The sequence below is a fragment of the Anser brachyrhynchus genome, assembly GCF_964034855.1.
Source record: "Anser brachyrhynchus genome assembly, chromosome: Z".
Lineage (NCBI taxonomy): Eukaryota > Metazoa > Chordata > Aves > Anseriformes > Anatidae > Anser > Anser brachyrhynchus.
In genome coordinates, this window is record NC_137697.1 from 59,099,890 (window position 1) to 59,117,437 (window position 17,548).

The 17,548-nt window shown below is 36.8% G+C and overlaps 1 long non-coding RNA gene across 1 annotated transcript in view; it reads right to left on the bottom strand.

Moving 5' to 3' along the window:
• LOC308185623 overlaps positions 1 to 17,548 on the bottom strand; it is a 72,863-nt gene that overhangs the window by 24,221 nt on the left and 31,094 nt on the right. The window contains exons 4-5 of the long non-coding RNA XR_013943521.1: positions 4,408 to 4,500; positions 519 to 2,078 (exon numbers count right to left, since the gene is read on the bottom strand). This is a non-coding gene — a long non-coding RNA (uncharacterized lncRNA). The remainder of the gene's footprint in view (positions 1 to 518; positions 2,079 to 4,407; positions 4,501 to 17,548) is intronic.

The following is a 17,548-nucleotide window of genomic DNA, read 5'->3' on the forward strand; positions in this document are numbered from 1 at the left end:
GGGTGGCTCATGAACTGTTTGTACAATGCACTAAGGTTTTTTGATTTCACAGATATCTTATAATTATGCTGCTTCTTACCATGACTTTCCAAGCACAGCATAAGTGAACGTGCTTGTCTCCCAGGCTAGTCCTCCTTTCCTCATCTTTCTTTTAGCAGTTGGGTCTTGAAATTACACCTTACCTATTAATACATACAAAGGGCAGGCTGAGGTGGCTGCAGCAGCTGTACCCCAAGCCATCCAGAAGCATGAGTTTTTCAGCTAATCTCAGGCATATTGTATTCATGATTGGCCTCATTATTTTTCTGCCAGAGATGAATGGCAGTTTCTCAATAGATCTGATTGTGAACGAATGGGAGGCTGGAGAAACAGCAGTGTCTCTGCTGGAACACCCAGCATTCTCACCAAGAGAAGTGGGGTGGCAAGGGCAAAAAAGCAAGCAGTTACTGTGTGTACAGTCACACCACAAAGCCCACAGTTCAGTTTTCTAGTTTCATAAAGAGAGTTTAATTATCTACCTCCAGCCCAGACTGGATGGAGAGAAATGGATTTGCGTTGGGAGGTGGCAAGAATTTGGGGCAGCACCAGTTGGTCACCTGTCTCTGAGCTGCAAGATATGTGTTCAGGAACAGCAGGAGACCTTCCTTGGGGACATTTGATAATTTCCTTTATATCCTTTTCTATGTAGCGGTAGTAGGAGGCTCTTTGTGACTTGTTTATAATAGAGAGAAAGACTTTTGCAATCACGAGGCTGCTTGGCTATATTTTTCCACCTACATGGAAAAATGGCACAAAAAGAAAATATGTCAGTGGTGCTGCAGCAAACTGCGAGAACTTTTCAGTAATTACATAGCTTGATTTAGTAATAGCAGGCCCATCTTTGAAAAGAACGCAATCAATCATCTTGAATTCTACCTTGATTTTCATCTTGAAATTGTTAAAGCACAAAAAAATATGGAAGCTATGGGTAAGCATTCCTTTTACAGTATATCTTTCTTCTGAAGTTGTTCATACAACACAGATTAGTCCCTTTTCACAGCTGAGAAGCAGTGGAGACAAGGCAGCCATATGGTGTAGCAAGGACACAGAAGACACGCCAGTCATGTACTTGAAATCCAGAGTAACTCACTGTTCTCTCAGTAAGTTTCAGCCCTAGTGGATGTGAAACATGGTTTGATAAATCTTTGTTATTACAATCACTTTCTCCAGCTCTGTTGATGTAGAACAGTTAGATTTATTAGCTCTCATGTCACCATGAGATGAGATACCAGGTGACTGACTCAGCAATATGAGCTAGTATGACTGGCCCCACTGACAGTCCTCATCTCATACCTCTTATCTTTCCTGTTGTTGATGTATGGTGACTGACCAGCAGGATGAAGACAACACCTGTTTTTTGTCAGTGCTGAATTAATGTTGACTTCTAAAGAAGTGGTGCCTGTACTAACAGCTGTGAGCGATGAGCAGGTTCTAACTGCTTCTCCCACTCGGGTCTCAGGGCCTGGATGCAGACATTTGGTACCAGTTCCCAAGTAGAATATTAAAGAAAATGAGTCAGCAGGAGAAGGTATGCTTTGGCTTACAAATTAAGATGATGTTCAGCATTTTACTGAAAGGAGACTTAAACAATTCACAGTAGGTTCATTCTTACTTTTAGGCTGTGGGTAAAGAATGAACATCTCTTTTAATGCAAAATGAAGATTTATTGTTCTGCTAGCCCTAGCCACACTCAGCAAATGATCCCATCAGATTTGCCTACGAGGCTACTGAGACAATACTGTGATTCACAGTAAAGCCTCTATATTAAGGAATAAGATTTAAAAACAATAATTTGTTGGACTTGTTACAAGAAAGTGTCACATTTGCAAAAGAAAGTGTAACCAAAACTTACGCAGAGAGGGAGTTCTGTGATAGAACTGCTGCTGCTTCTCTCTATGTTACAAACATCATTATATATGAACAACTAAACTCACCAAGTTCATCAGCATATGAATTCCCATTAATTTTCATGGATCTTTCAAGAATGAATCGTAGAGTCATGGAACATCCTGAGTTGGAAGGGGCCCACAAGGCTCTGTCTAAGTCAAACACATTAATAAATGTCACAGAAGTCCTAAAGTAGTAATGATTTCTTCCTTAATTAAAAGAGTTTGTTCTCATGTTACTTAACTGATACCTAAATTTATGTGATTATGATGATGAACTATATGAACAAAACTTTCTGCCTTCTGCAGTTCATGAGTTATGATGGAAAGAATATCAGAAGACAAAAATAGCCTTAAAATTAATGGACATATACTTGAAGTTTTAGTAGATGTACAACTGTTGTCTTGGCAGATACTAATTGGGAAGCTCGAAACTAGAGATATTTAAAATGATATGCTGGAGCAGCATCACAGGAGATAGCACCAGCACAGCAATAACTCACAGCATCAGCATGACAAAGAAAGAAGTTGAAGGAAATCAAAATGACCAATAATCACCAACACAGTGACATCTAAGCCATCCCAGCTACCTTGTTACTAAGAATCACCTCAGTTATCATATAACATGAAATACAAGCATTGACACTTCACTGGCGACTAATGAAAGTAAAGGTAGTCTGGTAACTGCTCTTCATCTACCCAAGGAACAAAACCAGCGCTTTCTAAAAAGCTTAGCTTGGCAGTTGCTAATGTGTTCAAATAAAGGAGTATTCTTGCAGGCTAAAATTACTTTTCTTGAATTTTTTTAAAGGCTGAAACTTTGTTAAGTGCAAGTGGTTACTGAGTTACACATAAGAAAGCTGAGTACTGTTCTATTAAATTCCGCTGTCCTTTGCTGTTACTTCACAGCTTTTCAGAGAAAATATTTCATCCAAAAATAAAAGGTAATCAATGATATTTGATAGTTAAGATAGAAAACAAGAAATGTGATGCCCAGCACTACACTCCCAGTTTTTATTTTGTTTTCATACACATGTGAACTTCTCCCTGGCATATACTCTTAACCATTTATTATGCTACCTCCAAGTTTTCATCTTGATTGATAGCAAATGAACTTCTAATATATATCACAATGCCAACATTCATGAATAGGCTCTGAGTTCAGAGTTACTGGGCAGACATTACAAATTAAAGTGAAACACAAATCCAGTATTCATTGTGGCTGTTTTCGTACTACATCCCAGGTTTCCTTGAAATTTGCATTCAAGTTCTTCCTTGCATGCTGTTTTAGCATTAACATCGTCAATTATTGGATTTGAAGGAATGAGAAGACTGACGGTCTAAGTAAATTACTTGAAAATTAGCCAAGTTTAGCAACAACTTCTTGCTTTTTTTCTAAGACTGTTTCTCAAATGAGAATGAGAGGGCAGAGTTTCAAAATTATGTTTTTGCAACTATGCAATTGATTATTAACTTCAGTGGAGTTACTCTGGATATGTTCTGTTATAAATCAAAACCAAATCTGAACCACAACCAGGAAGACTGCTCATTTGGCAGTGATTCAGAGGGATTCCATCATTGCAGCAGCAGAAGAAAGAGGATAAGGATCTTGAGACATACATTACTGATCTTCCCCATTCCTTCAGGTTGGTGAGTGCTGCTCCTCATGCTGGCACCAGTCCCTGTCCTTCACCTCTCTCAGTAGCAGCCCAATACAATTGCTCTGGGCTTTGAGGACTAGAACTGTGTGGGAGAGCTGCAGGGCTGGCCACCATTGCCAGTCTCGATGGGATGGTGGCTACTGGGAGGACATCACCAAACTCTTGATTTTTGATGGCTCTTTTGACCTAGACCCTGTAAATATATACTTTTATGCTGAAAATGGCATGTTATTAATGACTTTCTAAATGGAAACAAACTAACCTTTATAGCATTTATTGAGATTCTGCTTTTTACCAGTATCCTGTCATTATTTTGTCTGAGAAAGCATCTTACATATTTTAACATTAGTGAAATCTACTACAAAAAAATAAAGTTTTTTTAAGCTTAAGAAAACCAATAAACTAAACCTAAATGAAAGCGGAAGCAGAAAGTCTGTGTGGAGGGTTCACTCGTGAGACTATCAAAAGCTAGCCAGATGGGATGACAGAATAACGAGCTCTGCCAGTGAAACACACTGACATTTTCCTGTAAGTAAAATCCTTTTTCCTCCTCCCATACCTTTGATCTTTGACAAATATTTTGCTCTTGTTCTCTGTGTCCTTTCTCATCCATGATGCTTACAACCTAGTCAGGTCAACACACACACACTTCAGTATCATCTCATAGCCATTTCACAAAATCGATGTGTTTTCCTGAGGTTGAAATTTCCACAAGTGTAGGAGACAAAATGCTCATTGACTGTAGCAAAATGTACAGAAAGCATTTAAGTAAAAAAACAGTCATTATAAGTTAAAAAGTATTGTACTTTGATTAACTGTACCTTGTAGTCACTTATATTTAAAAGAAGAGGTGTTAAACCTTCTTAGCATGAAGGATAGAATTTCAAGTCCTGTTTGCACTTGAACCATTGTCTCTGAAAAACAAAGGGAAATGGAAAATCAGTAAAGAATCACAATTCCTCTACTTTTTATTTTCATCCTTCCTTCTAACGCTTTGCAGATTAAGTTGCCTAAAGCGTGGGCTATAGTTAGACAGATTTTGCCTTTTTAACCATCACCCTCCAAATGAAAATGAAATACTATTCTCTTAACATATTCCCATTCCCTTTCTGGCATTGTTCCTAGGCTTTGTTGCAACAGAGCTTTTACCGACATGTAAAAAGAATAAAAAATGATTGAAACTTTTAACCAGCCTGACTATGCAAGTAAAATTTCGCCTGTGACATAGACTGATGAATAGAGCACTGTGAGAGTGCTAATGCTCAAGATGGTAAAAGAAAAGGGAATGGTACTCCGAGAACAATGGGAGTGGGGAAGAAACTTGACAGGATTAGGACTCCTGCTTGGTACTGCAGGTTGTCATGTTTCTCCCAAATACATTAGTGATTGTTATTGTCGATTTTGCTCTGTTCTCTTCCAGTAATACATTGCACACTTTCCCCCCACTAGAACAAAGGAATGGGTTTATTAACTGCATAGTTTTTGTCACTGCTGTTCTGAGATCAGCAGTCCACTCATTTTAGATGTAAAAATTAGATGAAAACTTCAGGCCTTAAAATTTGTGAAAATGATAAAGCTTGGTCCCTGACAGTGCTGAACACAGAAATGGAAACTGTTCAAAAGAAATTCTTGGACATTCTATTGACTAGGCTGGTAGGTAACCAGTACGCGTAATTGTTACAAGAGTAGGGAAACAGGGAAAAGCTGGATAATAAAATACTTGCTTTGTCAGGATTGTTTGAAATTTCTGTAGTTTTTACAAAAGCATGCTCATATATACTCATTCTAGGTTAATTTAAGTTTCAGAGAACACTGGACTCTAAATTGCCTTCTGGGAGTTTCAGGTCAGAACAGGTAGCCAACAGAAGGTGTAGGAGATTAGCTATCAGAAGCAGAAATGACATGTAAAATGCCCTGCCTTGAGTGGTCTTGTACAAGAGGTTGTCAATCACTGTACAATTCAAACACTGCCCAAGGGCAGCATGTATTGCAAAGTCACCTGCAAAGTGCCAGTGTTCCTTCTGAATATTATTTATGACCTATTAAGAAAATCACATATTTTAAATAAGTGGTTCTTCACTGTTTCCCACACACAATACCAAAGAAACACCTTAAAGGATGTTCTTATTTTTTTTCTTCAAAATAAAAATATTTTCATATTAGAACAAAAGAAATTTTACTTGTTTTTCACTTTTTTTTTTCAAGATTCATCCCTTCTCCACAGTGTCTATGACTTAGATTTCTTTGTAATTAATTAGGTGGAATATACACTTCTCATTTACATTTTAGAAGTTTTCCTCATTTTTTTTTCAATACAATCTCCCAGAAAACCAAAAACAGAAGCCACTGATTACTGAAGCAATTACTATTGGTAACTGTAGTTGGCAGGACCTGCCAAGATCACAAGGCTCATCTAATGATCCTATGTACTTTCTTCATTATTTTCTAAATCTTGCTGTCTTTTCTTTAGTCATTGCAGAAGTGAATCTTAGCAAATATGTAACAGTGAGATATGCTTACCATTTGCACATAGCAATGTTGTGACTTAAGTGTACCTACAGATTATTTAGTATTAATTTTGCTTTGAAGCATTACAACTTGAAGAAAGTGACAGAAGTATTATTGTTATAATATTGTGAATTATGTGAATGAGAAAGATGTAAGAATGCTATATACAGACATTTGCTGTAGCACTTGCATTATGTTTTCTATGCCTATGTCACAAAAAGAATCTAAACCTAAACTAGATTCTAAACCCAAACGTTCAGTCCAGATGTACTTTCAGTTTACATCAATGTAAAAGGTTACAAGAAGACAGATTAAAATAATAATAATAATAACATACAGCATGATCCTTCATGAGAGAATGTGAAATCCAAACACAAAATGGTAATCTCCCACAGGAAAGAGATTTCAGAACATTACAAGAAGTTACAGCAGGTAAACGCACTGTAAAGCTTTCTGATAAAGTGTCAGCTAGCCTTGTGAGGCATACCAGCACACAGAGCTCTGACCAAGCAACAGAGACCAGACATATAATAAAAATGTCATATTGGATTTCTATTAGGGGGAAAGTTAACTCTGGTTCGTAAAATACCATGACTGGTTGAACTAAGGATACCTTTCATGCAGGAATAAAATGAGTCCATCTTGCTCACTCAGTGTGGCTACTGACTTTTAAACATCTCACACAGCAAAATCCATAAGAAACTAACTCATCTGAAAAGTTTAAATAAAACTAAAATTTTACCTTCTACAACATGATTGTAGATCAAGCTATTAAATGCAGCAAGCAAGTAAGTATAAGCCATAGCTCCCAGTGCTGAATGCTTTTTAGTTTACACTGTCTCCTAAGTAAAAGCAGTGTTAGCTGTATGGGCATTGAATTCCTGACATTTCATAAGCATACACATAGAATGTACTCATACAGTTTAGTACCATGAGTGGGAAATACACAAAGAAAAATGTTAAATCTTGATCATATCTCATGTTCACAGTTTGTTTTTCAGACTGAAGAAAGAAAAAAAAAAGAGAGAAAAAAAAAAGGCAGCTTTTTGCAAGGATATGACCGTAGCAATAGAATATCTTTTTAGTTCTCTAGGTAACCCCCTTTCTCTTTCAAAAAAAAAAAAAGTACAAAATGAGAACTCTACAAACCTAAATGTGCTGCAGAAGGGATAAGACCCACATCTGAGAGGCAAGAATGTACTGAGTCCTGTTCAATTTGTACTGAAGTCAAAAGTTTCACACGAAATCAGTATTTCCCAATTATGGATTCAGATTTCATCTCAAGTACTCTTTTTTTCCCCCTAAATATCAGGCAGACTCAAAATCTAAGAAAAGTAGTCAGAGAAGGAGGTAGAAAACATACACTATCATCTAAAATTGGAACTGGAAAGCGTCTTGTAGAAATTATGGAAGAAGTAGATTCTGAGACTGAGATCTTTGCTTTTCCATTACTTCCTTCAGAGAGGAAAATAGATCATCTTACAGTTTCCAGTGATGTAATCTGACAAAGGCATTTTGGGCCACATTATATTTCTATGTTCAGTCTGCAAATAGGAGACCTTACTCACTAAATTCTTAAGCTATTTTCTTCAGGTATACAGAATGAAGGAATCGAAACCATGAAAATCAGACTCAGACTACAAGCACTTTCTGGCAAGAAGCTTTACTGTTTGTTTGTCAGACAGGCGCCTTATGTGAAAGTCCTACAGATGTGATTCCATTATAGTTTAAATGAAGTTTAACAATTTGTCATTACTTATGTTGGTCTATATACAGTAATATGCATTTTTAAAGCAACTCCAGAAAAGATAAATATGTTAAATCAATAATGTATCATCAGATGTACCTGCTATCTGAGTAATGACGGATTCTTCTGTATTATTTTAAGAAGCACCAGCCTAATAGCAATATGCTTCTTCTGGCACCAGACTGGAGCCCTATCATATCTGCAGTGTGAATCTTTATTGCTTATTCTGCCCCAGTTCTGCATGCAGATGTCTCATCGACATCAATGAGCTCCATGCACAAAGCTAGCACAGAATACACAATAGAAACCTACTTCCACGATGCAGGAGGGCTGTGCAGTTTGAATGCTTTAACAGTGACTTCCAATAAACAGTTCTGAAATGCACACGATAGCAGTGAAATTCATCCACTGTAGTGCTGCTACCCCTTGGTCATTCAGGATAGTTTGTATCATGTCACGTGTTTGTTTAGACAGTGTACTAAATGAGACAGGAATTTTATCTTCTTCTGTGCTTTACACACTGTAGACGCTGTCATCTCACCAATGATATAAGTGAATAGTTGAATGGTCAGTCTTAGTTTGCAGTTTAGTAACATTATTTCTAAAGCACTAGTATCTAATATGTTTACAGTACAGGCAGAAATAAAATTCCTTACTCATAAAATTGATAAAGATTGTTTTCAGACTGTGAAAACTATATTAATACAAAAATTGAATCTTTAATTAAACAAGAATCACTGCTATGTTATTTGATGCTACAGAAATTGTGTTCTAAAACCATACCTACATAAAGCATAAACTTAATTTACCAGGAATTCAAATTATGCAGAAAATAAAGGGCCCCATATCCAAAATAAGGTCCTTTCTTAAGCATTTAGTGAATCTGGTGATTCAAAAAGGTACAAGTACGTCCTTGATGACTGAATTCAAGAGAACTGCTACAGTATGTTGCAGGAAAGCAGTAAAGATGTCCAGATTTGCCATGCCAGTGTGCCTAGAGAAATTACAACAGGCTCATTTCCCACAGAGTATTAAGGGCTCAACACTGGACAAGTTGAGCCAGAAAGTCTTCCAAGTTCAGAAAAAAATTTAAACAAGATGATAATCAGAACTATGTCTAGACCACAAATCACAACATTTTGAGCTCTGAGTGAGATAAAACTCAACTCATACGTACTTTAATAACTGGGATTGTTTAAAAAAAAATGGATTTCACATCAAGGCAGGTGATATAGTTGAATATTTATGTGAGTTTCTAGTATGTCCCTAGCTTCCAACTTTTGCCTGCTTTAAAATGCATATTCTCAAATATTGCTTCCAACTTTTTTATTTCTAAACACTTTTTTATTTCTAAAAAATTCTTTACAAAATTGGCCCTTCATATGGTATTCAATAACAATAGTACACTAAGTGGCACTTCTTTTCTTTAAGAAAAATTAATACTGTCCATAACACTTTTTAATCCTAGGTATTTCTTTATATATATTTACTGCCTAGTTCCTTGTAACTATTCATCAGAGTCACTAAACCAACACATCAAGCTTTTGAATGTTTCCATTTAGAAACACTTCTGCAGATAGCACATCTGTCAGTGAGGCAGATGCCTCTTTATCCATATTATCTGCTCTTTATCCATATTTTTATTACTAAAACATAAGCTTTCTGGCAGTGGTTTGCTACCCTCAGATGACAAACATCATAATCACATTTTTGCAAAGTTACAATCATTCCTACAAACAGTGGTCCAGGCAATATAAACCACACAGTGCAAACAGAAGTAGATAAACCCTATAGCCATTAAGATCTTTTTTCCTTAGTAATATTTTCAGGTATAGCAAATGAAACAGATTTTTCCCGTTAGTGGTATAAATAAGGTTGAGGAACGAATTGTCCCCTAAATCGAGTATTTAGTTTTCTGGAGCTGTCAGGTCTCTAGATAAACCAAGTATATCTCATAAAGTAGTACAGATCAGCTTCTATAAGCTTTATTAGTGAATTATTTATATTTAGCACATCATCTATTTGGTCATGTTGTTTTATTTTCCTTTTAAACACACAGTCATGTATATATACATACATACATGTACATGTAGCAATTAACCCCACAGATGTATACATTCAGCTTTCCTTCAGGAAAACTAGAACTCATAGTCATCTCTTTACATTCATAAGACATCTTAATGACTGAGCCTTACAGAGCCACTTTTTATCATGTGACAGCAACAGTAGGACAACAGTTCCTTTTGCATCCTCAGACTGAAGGTGCTAACGCTATTTCAAACATCCACTTCAGAAGGTCAACAAGACAAATCTTGCTGCTCAAATAGCAGTCAAAATATCAAGGGAAATTTAAACATTCTGGGTGTCACAACTCAAATTTTCAGTATACATAAGAAATCCAGACTCAAAATGTTATTTTTAATTTTAAAAACATTTTTCTATTATTAAAGGGAAATACATGTCAGCTCACAGTAGTGGTTTGGGCCATAAAAGGGGAAATATTTGGACTTTGGATCAAAATCTCAGTTCAGTTCTGCTGTATGCATATCCATTTATTTTCTGGGGCTTTGATGTAGGGCCATTTCTAATGTAAAAAAAAGATAAATTTATGAAAGTTTAAGTAAAGATATTTGATTATTTAATAGCATCCACTAGGAAAAAAAAAAGAGAAAAAAAAAAAAAAGGAATTTCTGACATATATTTGTGGTTTTGTGATAGTACCAAGTGTTAGAGAGAGCTTCTTATTTGATTTACTAACTCCATTTTTCTCACCTCTTCCCTCTTGATGTACAATAAACTGAAGCAGAGAGAAAATTCAAAGTACGAATTTTGTGTAAAGCAATTAGGATAAATACTAATTGAGCACTACTATAAAATCATGTGTTTAAAAGATTAAATTCTTAAAAGTTCATATCAGAATAGTGAGGCATATAGACCAAAATGTACTGGTTGAATAACAAACAATCTGAGAGAATGCAGACATTCTGAACTGACTCATTTTCAGGACATAAACTGTACAAAAGACAACTGAATTGGCAAATAAAACTAGCTATCTACTCATGCTGATACTAGTTATTCCAATGTAGGTATACATTTATGTAGTCCATATGCTCAACATCTACTGATGATCAGTGGGGCCCCGAAATCTTTTTATTTCCATTTTCCACTTCTAACAGCAGTGATAGCTGAAGTAAATGGTACTATCTAGACAATTAATGATCTACCAAGGTTAATGGCCATCAGCTGGGACTCAAGTCATATACCATATCTAGCAAATCATTTATCTCAGGGAAATACTAATCACTTCAATTATTATTGCTCAAGTAACTGCATTGCAGATTTAAAAAAATAGTCTAGATGACTTTAAATTGTTTAGAGAAATTAGAAGGACTTTCCCACCATTGTTGTTGCCTGCCTCTCAGTCATCTAGTCATCCTTCAACCTCATACTTTATTCGCTCTGTGGAGAGGACTCCTCCTACTCCAGTGAGGTTTTGTTATGACCCAGGGCAAGTTGAAAATATTCTGAAATGTCTAAACATCTGCCAACACTGTAGGAAATCCTTTTTATTTAGCTTTTTCTCCCTTGTTGATCGAGGACTCAAGGTATACCTGCTAGTTCTGTCACTATGACTGCTTTTCTGACCTCCCTGAAATATTATCCATTCCTACTCTTCACTGCCACAGTGCTGTGGGAAATAAATATATATAGGTATATTTGTGAGTTTTCCCTGGACAAAAATTCAGGTCCTCATAAGAAGCAAGAAAAGACTTCAGGTTTTGGTCTGTAGTATCCTTTTCTCTGATCTAATTGGGAGGGTCATGTAAATGGATTTAGAAATCTTGCTCATTTGGGGGGATTACAGATATCAATTAAAAATACATAGTGTTTAAGTGTCTAAATTATGTGATCCTCACCCATCTTCTGGCAACTTAGTAACTTGATGAGCCAGATGTTATATTTGGAACATCATTCTTACAAGCCATGAGATGACATTGCTTGAAGCTGTGAAATGCCTTCCATGTGAAAAGTGTCTGTGGATCTCCTTAAGCAGGTTGCTTTTACTACCTGTCTTCCTAAGTTGTACAGTACAGAGCATTCAGAAACGGAGAAGAGTTTGGGCTTGTTCGTGAAGGTAATTAATGCTTTATATGCCAAGTTATCTTTTGTACTATGCAATGGAGCAGAACAGAACCATCAAAAACAATCCTACCTCTTTGGATACATCCATTGACTTTGGAAGTAGCAGAATCATGGTCTATTTTTGTACCAAAACCAATATAATTAAAGATATTCATAGATCTAGGAAATCACTATAACTAACATGTGTTCACTGATTCCCACAATAACTAATCCCAGATTTTGGTTCCTGGTTATATCACTATTATATTCTGCTTAGTCTATCTAGTTAAAAGACTACCATAAGTGGCTAAAATAAACAGAAATTAATATCATGAAACACACCAATAAAATAAGCAACAAAAGGAAAAAGAAATGCAAAACAACAAACCATTGGCAACAGACGCAGCCTATTCTTATCTAAGGCTGCTTGTTGCTGGACTGTAGTATGCAGACTTAGCCCTAAGTGCCTCATGCTTCTCTTTTTAACCAAGAGAGGGAACAACTTCCGCTTCCCCATTTTACCACCAGGTCACCGTAACTTAATAGTTCTCAAGTTAGGTGACACAGACCCAGTTGTCTTCGTGGCAATTCCAACTGAAGTCCAGAGGCACAGACAGCAATCCAAGCATTTATTTTTGGTAACATTTGGGACCAGCAATGCAACTGGAGAAGGACAACAACTGGAAAAAGGTGTCTGGAAACTGCTACTTTTACTGTCCCTTAAAAAAAAAAAAAAGCCACAGAAAATAATTAATTGAGAACAGACAAAAATTGATCACAAGGTATCCTTTTGCAAGTTCCTCAAAAACAGAAGGATGCTTCAGATAAACAAAGATTTGTTTTTCATTTCAAGTCACAAAATACACACGTATATGTGTGTGCACAAACACAAAATACATTTCATAGAAAATGCTACATTGACTTACATTCTACATCATGAGCTAATCCTAGAGCAACTGCAGTCAGTTGCAAAAGTCAGAACCGTACAGAGTAACAGATTGACATTACTACTCAGTAAAATAGTACACACACAGACATGCCACATCTCATGCACTGCAGTGTGAGTTAGGCCTGTCTAATGTAGCTATTGACCAGTACCTACCATCAATACCTCCAACAAGCGAAGTGATGCACTTCTCTTGCTACAGGAAGCACATGCATCACTTACACTTCCCCTCACTTAACACTGTCATTGTAGTCCAACACTTAATAGGCAAGAAAGTTACGAGTTTGATGTATGTACTGAGAAACCTGGTGACAAAGACACCTGGCTGTGCTGTGCACTGTGTGAATGAAAGCACACAGGACTAAGATGTGTGTAAATTTACAATCTGTATTTATCAGAAAACAACCTGGTGGGCATAGGCTATTGGTGATTCTAACTCAGGACTATAATAACGTGCACTGGAAATTTTGGTAGGACAGTGTACTTGTGGACCTTGCACATAAAGCTATGATTTAGATGGATTTGAAATTCAATATTTATTTAAATACATATATATTTCAAGGCCTAAACATAATTTTGTACTAAGTGTAAGTTAAGAAGAAAATATGAAGAGCATTGATTTTACATCTCTTAGCCGTCACTGAATTATACAAACTGGAAAATTGTGGGTAACTGAAATGTTTACTTTTAAAAAGTCAACTAATATTTACAAAGGGTTTTCCGAGCACAGCCATAAAAAGTAGCCCAAGATGAATGCAGAATCCAAACAATTAAAGTGTGAATCTATGGTAGGTCATGGTAAAATGCATTATAACAAAATCTGAAATGTACAATGTAATTTTTTTCTCATTGGCTTGAGTTCATTAGACTGAATTTTCTTATGTTTTTAGCTCATTAGAAATGTTTTCAGATATATCTATTACAGTATAAAGTTTTATTTATCCGATTTATTGCTACTATGAATCATTTAAATTATGATGTGCCTGGAGCCTAGACAAGAACAAAGCACATTATGGTAGGTGTAGAAATAAATATGCAGGCTATCTTGGAAAGCCAAAGCCAAGCCAGAGGGGATAAGATAGAAGTAAAATTTGTGGTCTCATGCTCTACAAGGCAAATCCTCTAGATTTCTGATATGTCTTAAACTTTCAAAATAACATGAAACAAATTAATGATTATTACTCACCCATATGGTTTACAAGCATCTTAAAAAAAATTTAAAAAAAAAAAAGAAAAAAAAGTAAAAGCAATGTCTGAACCATTGTTTTTTTCCATTCTTAGGTGTACTACATCTAGGGTCTGTACTTCACATCACAAACAAACAAGCAAACAAATGAAAAAACACTGTTTCTGAACAAGAAATACTGTAAGAAATACTGTAAGAATATTTTTTAAATTGTCAGTAACAGGAAATTGTTCTCACATAATCACTTGAGAGACTCTGTTTATACTCCCCCTTTTGTAACTTGCTAAAGAAATGTTGGTTTTAGCTGGAAGCAGCATGCATTTTGAGGGTACAGAATAAAGTAACTGGACCCAATTTTTCAGTAGGCACTCATATGTCTTGGGAGAAATGCACTTCATCCAGAGACACTTTGCAGTTTTGATTGCACCTTCTGCTAGATTAACTCTAAACCCTTTTGCAGAAACCAGCACAAGGAATTCTGTTTTGAGGTCTTGTGTGAACTTGAAATGGTATACAACTCTACAAAATAAACGTTGTTTACTGGATCTGTTTAGTGATTATGGAGAGCCTAGAGGCTCTACCCAAGAAGGAAATCCAACATAATGCACCAGAATGCACTAGAACCAAACACAAATGCTATTAACCCAAAAGGTATTCAGATCAGACGATGTATTTTCTGAAGCAAATGAAGCCAGAGGAAAAAAGACCGTCTGTAACAACACAATCTAGTTCAAGGTAAAGCACCAAGGAAGAAATACTGTTAAGGGTTAGCACTTGATTGCAAGTAAGCTGGTCTAAATACTTTCCTATCATTATCAATGTTCGAAAATTATCTACTATAACTGCTATCTCTGTAAACAAGAAGTTACATGTTTCTCCTCCCTCCCCCAACACTGACTTCATCAATTGTTCTGCAAATGTTCCCAGTCTGTGTTCATAAAGTTCAAAAGGGTGTTTCTGATACAAAGCAGTTTTCTCAACTGCTTTTTTAAGAGACACACAATTTATGTGGTAATCTGCATGTCATCTTATTCATGGCAACCACAAAGCTTTAAAGTGAGATTATGAAAAATGCCCCACAGCATGTGAGCAGACAGCAGGATAGAAATGCTTATGTGACCAGCCCTCAAATGGCAGTTCACAGACCTGAATCACTCTTTTTATGTAAAGTCATCATTACAATTAATGGGAGCTTATTGGGAGAGGAATTGCAGCAATTTAAATATATATATATATATGTATATGTATATATATATTTCCCTTTATATTATTGTGTCTGAACCTGTTCAACATCCATGCGCAATCTTTTTCATGCTATCTATACAGCACCCTAGAAATACAATGTTTAGCTATGTCACGGCATAAGTTAGACTGTCAGCATTGCAATTGCCTGCAAGAATCTTGTTTGAAAAATTGTGCTTGTAAATGATGATGTAAATATCAAGATATTTGTGCTTTTTTTCAATGACATTGTGCTGGTTTTATACTTCTGGGCAGCTGAACTCCAACACACTGCTCTCTCACTCCCTTTCCTCAAAGAAAAGGGGGAGAAAATACAATGGAAAGGGCTAAAGGGCTGAGGTAAGGACAGGGAGATCAATCAACAATTATCATCACGGGGAAAACAGAATCAGCATGGGGAGATTAATATAACTGCTGAGGAACTGCTGCTGCGTGCCTGGAGCACCTCCTGCCCTCCTGCTGCACTGATCTGGGGGGCTGCAGGGCTGGCTCTCACCCCTCTCTCCCAGCTGCTGTTGCCCAGCAGTTCTTCCCCTTCCTTAACTCTGCTCTCCCAGAGGCCCACCCAGTGTCACTCATGGCTCGGTTCTGGCCAGCAGCGGGTCCCTCTTGGAGCAGCTGGAGCTGGCTCTTCTCTGACATGGGGCAGCTGCTGGGCTCTGCTCACAGAGGCCACCCCTGCAGCCCCTCTGCTACCCAAACCTTGCCATGTAAACCTAATACAGACATTTCTCAGAAGTTCTTGTACACCTTTATTATAGTAACTTCACAGCCTATGTGACTCATTTACAACACCACCTTGCATAGTACAGGCTCCATTTCTAATTATAGAAATATTCCAGTTTCATCCTTGCCTCTGAGTTCTAGCACAATGCTAGACAATGCTCAGTCCACTGCCCAGCCATATGAAGATTTATACAAAGTAGAAAATATTTTCTGCCCAAAGCATTTTTAGAGACTCCTTTGGAATACCTTGTAAAAACAGATTAAATCCCCATGTTTGGCACTCCAAAACAAGTAGTCTGGTTATTAGATCCCTCCAGTAATTTGTTCCCACATAGCTTTTCCCAGCTGTCAGTTTTATCACCATAGAATCATAGGAAGGTAGAATATTCCGAGCTGGAAGGGACCCACAAGAGTCATCAAGTCCAACTCCTGGCTCCACACTGCACCACCCAAAAATTATGTGTCTGAGAGGATTATCCGAATTCTTCTTGAACTCCAGGAGGCTCAGTGACATGACCACTGCCCTGGGGAGCCCATCTCAGTGCTCAACCACTCTCTTGGTGAAGAACTGTAAGAAGTTTGATTATCTGAAAATACTATTGTAAAAAGTGAAACAGCTCAAAATTTGAATCACAGCATTCCTTTAAATACCTGTTGATTCAGGGCCTGACTTAGTGTTCTGGTAGAATTAGTTTACCAGTGGTAAAGAGAATTACCATTTAATCTGGGAATTTTCATACCACAATATCCATTAACCTGTTGTATGAGTCCTGTGGGATGCATCCTCAGAGAATGGTCTCAAGAAATGTTCCCATAATACAGTCTCAGGGAGAATTTGTTTAGGCTTCACTCTCAAAATTTCATGAATCCCTAATTGGTTACATGGATGAACTTAGTTCATTGTATGACTGTGTACTTCTGTATACAGAAATTAAGAGACAGTAAATTCTCCTTCTCTTCTTGTATGAATATCCTCTACCATTGCTACTAAGAGGAATGCCCACAGATAGAATAACTGCCTGTTTTTCTTGGCCCTGAGTGGGATTTCATGGCACCTAAGACAAACAGAATTAGTAAAAAAATCTGACCTTGCCAAGTGGCATTAGTATTTGGCATACTCCCAAAAGCTGTCTTAATTCTATCACATTGGAAAGAAAGGTGTGATATCATAGGGAAGATAAATAGAAAGTCATTGCAAAGTTGCAACCAGCTATAAGTTTCATAAATGTGTGATATCAATACAAATTACTTCTGAAAAACAGACTGTGTATAAAAAAAATACAGACTAGTAAACTATGGTGCTAAGAAAGCTGAAGAGTTCAAGCCAGATGATAGGATTTTGTTTACACAATTGCTATTTCATGGGTAACCTGACTGCACCACTGGATCAGATTCAAGTAAATGTATAAACATTCCATGTGGAGGTATATCAAAATCTCTATTGCCTATCAGTCTGCATGAGAAGAGAAAAGGGTAAATGCAGAA